Source organism: Mastomys coucha, unplaced genomic scaffold (genome assembly GCF_008632895.1).
Source record: "Mastomys coucha isolate ucsf_1 unplaced genomic scaffold, UCSF_Mcou_1 pScaffold22, whole genome shotgun sequence".
Classification (NCBI taxonomy): Eukaryota; Metazoa; Chordata; class Mammalia; order Rodentia; family Muridae; genus Mastomys; species Mastomys coucha.
Window position 1 is genome coordinate 179,204,855 of NW_022196905.1, and position 6,000 is coordinate 179,210,854.

General features: G+C 36.0%; 1 protein-coding gene across 1 annotated transcript in view; it reads right to left on the bottom strand.

The window, feature by feature from the left end:
* Positions 1–6,000, bottom strand: part of Sgcz (sarcoglycan zeta) — a 1,052,781-nt gene that overhangs the window by 725,207 nt on the left and 321,574 nt on the right. The gene's annotated exons all lie outside the window — the stretch shown is intronic.

Below are 6,000 nucleotides of genomic sequence, written 5' to 3' on the forward strand. Positions count from 1 at the left end.
GAAGCAATCCTTCCTGGCACTTTCTTGCTTGATACATTGAATTAAAAAGGTCCTTGCTATTTATCCTTATTTACTGCATGTGAATCCTACCAGAAGTAACCTTGTTCCATCATAAAATGGCTTCCAGATGGACAGGGTCCATAAAATGTGCATTTGGAAAAAAAAAAAAACCAGTCTTTTTGTTCAGCATAGAAGTGATTATATTTTATTTGATAATATATGTTTATAACTATGCGTATTTTAGAATATAGATTTTAATGTGTCATTATACTTTAGGTAAACAACATTTTGAAAATTGCACACTTCAAACAAAGATGACATAATATGGAATATAGTTCTGATGTTTCCAAGTTGTCATGGTTACTTGCTTGTCAAATTATATTTCTAGCTCATGCACCATAGCTGTCAGTGATAGAACAGCATAGGAATACTGTGGAAGTCAGCACCGTCTGAGAAAGCCCAAATAAAAATGTCACAAATGATGGCATATATACAGATCTTGGCAGAAATTTGACATACTACTGTTTGCCAGAACTAGAACTTCCCAAAATTGATGGAAAATGAGACTTGGGTTAAATGTGATTTCAAGAGCAAATAAAATCAATCCTGCTACCTTTTACATCATCACTAGCAATTTCTCTTTTGGCATTAGATCTATTTGTATATCTCCCTTGAGCCCATTTTAAAATAAGGTAAACATACAAAGCTTGAAGATTAAATCTAATGGTTACATATGCATTCTTCTTTGGTTACAGTGGCAGGCTTATCTGCTTGCTCTATTTTCTCAGGACACTATGATGCATCGAAACAATGAATGTGCTTTTAAATATGTGTTGTCAATGAAATGAATTGGATAGGAAAGCTAATAACAGAAAGTATATATGTGTTGGGAAATATTTTTAGGAATCATATTTAATTTAATTGAAAATAGAGAAAATAGCTTCCTAATTTTGCAATGTGTTCTTTACAAGGTAAGCTTTCTAAACTAAATAGCAAGCGATAGAACATGGGAAAAGATGGAAGAAGGAAAGGGAATGTAAGAGAGCGATATAATTCTATCTTCAAGAATTTAAATACACATGAATCCAAAACAAAAATATAATGTATATATTAAATACAAATACTGTATAGGAATCAGGTGTACAATTCATTCTAAAATCCCTAGTTTTCCTTAGGAGTATTTTCTAAACTGTGTTGTGAAAATTGTATGGTCTTTTCTTTCATTCAGGTTCATAAACGTGGGGAAACTGTATTTTCAATGTTACATTCTTTATCTTTGTGTCCTGTTGACTGTGAGGGTTGACACAGCAGAAACATTGAAATTCATTTACCTCATAACCTGTTCTTTTCATTGTAGGCATGCAAGCTTAAAATGTTTCATGAGGACCCTCTTTTCAATAATCCAACACAAGCCTGCAACAGGTGGGCAATCCAGATAGTCTCTCTACAGACTGCTCGATAGTTAATCAAATTTTTCTATGGATACTAAATAAAATTCCAGTTTCTTCATATGTAACTAATAAATAGTAAACCTGGAAAATTCTAAATTAAATAACAAACTCCAGACAACAAACAATTAGAAATCTAAATTTAATGGCACCAGGCAAGAATCATAATAAAGACTTCCTTTTCTTATTTTTTATTAGATATTTTCTTTATTTACATTTCAAATATTCTCAACTTTCCTGGTTTCCCTTCCGAAATAACCCCTATCCCTTCCCCCTCCCTTGCTCACCAACCCACCCTCTCCTGCTTCCTGGTCCAGGCATTCCCCTACACTGGGGCATAGAGCCTTCACAGGACCAAGGGCCTCTCCTCCCATTGAAGACCGACAAGGCCATTCTCTGCTACATATGCAGCTGGAGCCATGAGTCCCACCTGTGCACTCTTTGGTTGGTGGTTTAGTCCCTGGGAGCTCTGAGGGTACTAGTTAGTTTATATTGTGGTTCCTCCTAAGGGGCTGCAAACCCTTCAGCTCCTTGGGTCCTTTCTCTAGCTCCTTCATTGGGGACCCTGTGCTCAGTCCAATGGATGGCTGTGAGCTTCTACTTCTGTATTTGTTTGGACTTTTTTAAGAGAACAAAATCTACTGGGTAAAAAGCAATCTTGCAAGGTAATTTGAAAAAGATTAAAACACATCTTACAATACTTTCATATCGTTGTTTCTCCTATGGGGACTTCCTTTTCTAAGTGACTTGAAAAGCAGTACAGATCCCTGATCAACTAGGATGTCTGACTTACAAATATATCAGAAGGCTAGAACTTCTAAGGTTGTGGTAAAATAGAAATAATTACCTTCTAGATGATGATGTCCTGTGAAATTCTCATTCTAAAACCAAGTTCATTACACTTATTTAGTTTGTGTGTGTATATGAATGTACACATTTGATTGTGCATTCCACAACATGTGTGTTGAAGTCAGAGAACAACATTTACAAGTCTTTTCTCTCCATATGTCATATGGATCACAGGGATTGAGATCAAGCCTGTAGGTTTAGTGGCAAGTATCTTTAGCTGTTGAGCCGTCTCACGGACCCAGCACCAAGCTTTAAAATAGAAAGAAAAAAAAAAAAAAAAGACTCGCTGAGGAATATCTCAGCAATCTTTAAAGGCAGCAGCTGCTCTTCCTGAGAAGTTAGGTTCAATGTCTAGAACTCACTAGGCCTCTCAGAACAGTACTAGGTCAAACAGTGTTCTTTTCTGGCCTATGGAGGAGATGTATGCATGTGGTACACAGTCATTCATCTAACCAATATACCTATACACACAAAATAATATTATAAAATCCCCCAAAATGATAAAGGAATGATCACTCCTAAAGCATTTTTTAAAAAGGAATAGGTTTTTACTCATAGCTTTATTATTTGTTTCTTTTTCATTTTAATTTTATTTTTTTAATTTGTGGTGTGTGTGTGTGTGTGTGTGTGTGTGTGTATCTGAGGACTGAATCTTTGGCTTCATATATGCCAGTCAAATACTCTAAGACTCAACTACATCTTAATTTTGGAATAATTTTTCCTAGGAGGTAAAATGTGTTCTAAAATATAATGTAAACTACAATCGTCCAAAAATATATGTTTACACTGGTATCCTGCATATGCACAATACATCTGATTGTGTAAGGTGAGTTAACAGAAGTTAAGGACAAAGTCAGTTAGTAAGATAGTATCAAGAATATCATTGCTTCCTCTTATTTACCCTCTCTTTATCCTTTACAATAGAAAATATGTTTTCTTCCAATTAGCCTGTCCTGTGTCTATGCTTCTTCTGACATCCAAATGGTCTTTTGCTGGAAGAAATTTACTATAACAACGCAGTGAGCAAATGAAAGGTATTTGTCAAACATTGATTGGAAGGAGGTAAGACACTGTAAAAAAAAAAAAGTCTTCAATGATGTATATTGAGCATTATTTTAGTCATAGTACACACATTCTAAGAATAACACCTACCCTGATGGTAATTTGAAATCTAAATGGGGAAATCTTACATTCCTAGGACAGCTAAAACAATTACAGAACACTCATTCAATTACGTTCCAACTGTCTTACCAAATGAATAGGTAAAAACTAGGGGAATACGGATTTCCCACCAACATTAGTTATGCCTCTGTACACTTACAGAAGATATATTTCCTTCTGTGCACACAGGGGAAGTGATTTGGCAACTACTATGTAACATGCACTTCAGAAAACTTCATATATAGAATTTTCTGCCTGGCTGGGCACAAGCCCAACAGCCCCCCTCTTGATTCTCAGAGGTTGGTCACACAGTCCTTAGCAAACACAAGGCGCCCTGGGAGATGGCATCATTCAAAGTAAGCATGATACATATTTGCTGCATCCCATTTGTGTTTCTTGCTCCAGTAGCAGAGAATCCTGCTAGACTCAAAAGCTCTTTTCCATCTCTCCTGTATCTTTTCCTACATCCGTTTCTTTTTTTTAATTTTTTTATTAGATATTTTCTTTATTTACATTTCAAATGTTATCCCCTTTCCCCCTTCCCTTTTGAAAACCCCTATCCCATCACTTCTCCCTCTGCTCACCTACCCACCCACTCCTGCTTCCCTGTCCTGGCATTTCCCTACACTGGGGCATCAATTGAGCCTTCACAGGACCAAGGGCCTCTCCTCCCGTTGATGTCCAACAAGGTAATCCTCTGCCACATATGCGGCTGGAGCCCAAACACAGACACTATTATGGATGCCAGCAAGTGCTTCATAGACAAGAGCCTCCTTAGAGGCTCTGCCAGTGCCTGACAAATAGAGGTGGATGCTCTCAGCCAACTATTGGACTGAGCACAGGGTGCCCAATGGAGTAGCTAGAGAAAGGACCCAAGGAGCTGAAGGGTTTGCAGTCCCTTAGGAGGAAAACAATATGAACCAACCAGTATTCCCAAAGCTCCCAGAGACTAAACTACCAACCTATACTCTTTTCTTAAAAGCCTACAACAAGCATGATTATCTCCCATAGTTTTAAAAAGTCTCATGACTCTACCAAAAGAGCACAATACATGGATACGTTCAAGTGTGGCATCAGGCTTCCTCTGAAAATTACAATCTCTTTGGGCATTTGTATCAGCTATAGCAGTAAATTAACTTAAAAATCTTAGTTCTCTTTTAAAAAAATCTACTAACCTACAATTCCTACTAAATTCTAAATGATTTTAATGTTTTTAGCAAATTTACAAAGAAATTATATTTGAAAAATGCAACTATATTTTACATTTAAATCATAAAATAAAACAAGATATGTTGATAAACATAGAGGCTTTTAGGCTAAGGTACCTACAATCTACATACGTATACAGATCAAAATCGTATTTGCATATATAAAATAGCTTTCCAAAATTGGTTATAAAAACATGGAGATATTGTTATATAAATAATTGACCAAATATTTACCCCTTTTTTTGTTCAGTGACTTTAGAATCATAAATATTTATAAACAAAAAGGCCAAAAGCCCACTTAAGCACAATACACAGATCTTAAAAAGACAATAATTGTGAATCTTTTATTTATGAAGGTTTATTTATGTTGAATGCAGGGTAGAATTCCTCCAGGTTATATTAATTTGCAAAGAGTGGGAGATGTTTTAAGGACAATGACAAATAACATCTAAGATTTGTGTAAATCCTTGTATTATATTTCTCATATTTAACATTGACTTAACCATGTGACTGAATCATAGCTCTCATCAGAAACAATTCAGTTTCAGAAGACCACCTTTGCATGTACATTTACATCCTAACACACTCATCTTTAAACAAGCAAACAAACAAACAAAAAAAGTTAGGTATAAGAACATATTCTGTGATATGGTCTCACACATTTAAAAAGATATTTCACATTTGCATGCTTCTGTTATTGTACAGAGTGTAAAAGTCCTTCACATATATGTAGCATTTGCCAGTATACTACAAGTGTTTATCTGGTAAATATAATAACTGAAGCATTAATAAATTCTAAGGAACAATTAATAAATCTCTCTCTGTTGGGGATTGGTTTTAATGTTTTGAATTAATTTGCCCCCACACACATACAAATTCAGAAATCTGTATGTCCCAATGCTGAAAGTCCTTGATCCCAATTGTTTTTTGATTGATCAATAAAGAGCCAACAGCCAATGGCTAGGCAAGTAGACAGAGGAAGGACCTTTGGATTTATGCGGGTTAGGAACTGAAAGAGAGGAAGGCAGAGTTTACCATGACAGGGAAGAAGAAAGACCAGACCTAAAGGCTTGTGAGAATCACAAGCCACATGGGCCACTTCCTCAATTATGTTTTCAGTAAAAAGAGATAAAACTATGGAGTTTAAAAGATGTTAACTCAGAAGAACCAGAGGCAAGTGTTTGCTAGCAGCACAAAGGATTAGACCTGCACAGCCTTTGAGCTAGTCAAGACATTTAAAATTAACTGGTGTGTGTGTGTGTGTGTGAGTATGTATTTGTGTGTGTGTGTGTGTGTGCGCGTGTGCGTGTGCATGCGTGTGTGTGTGTGTGTGT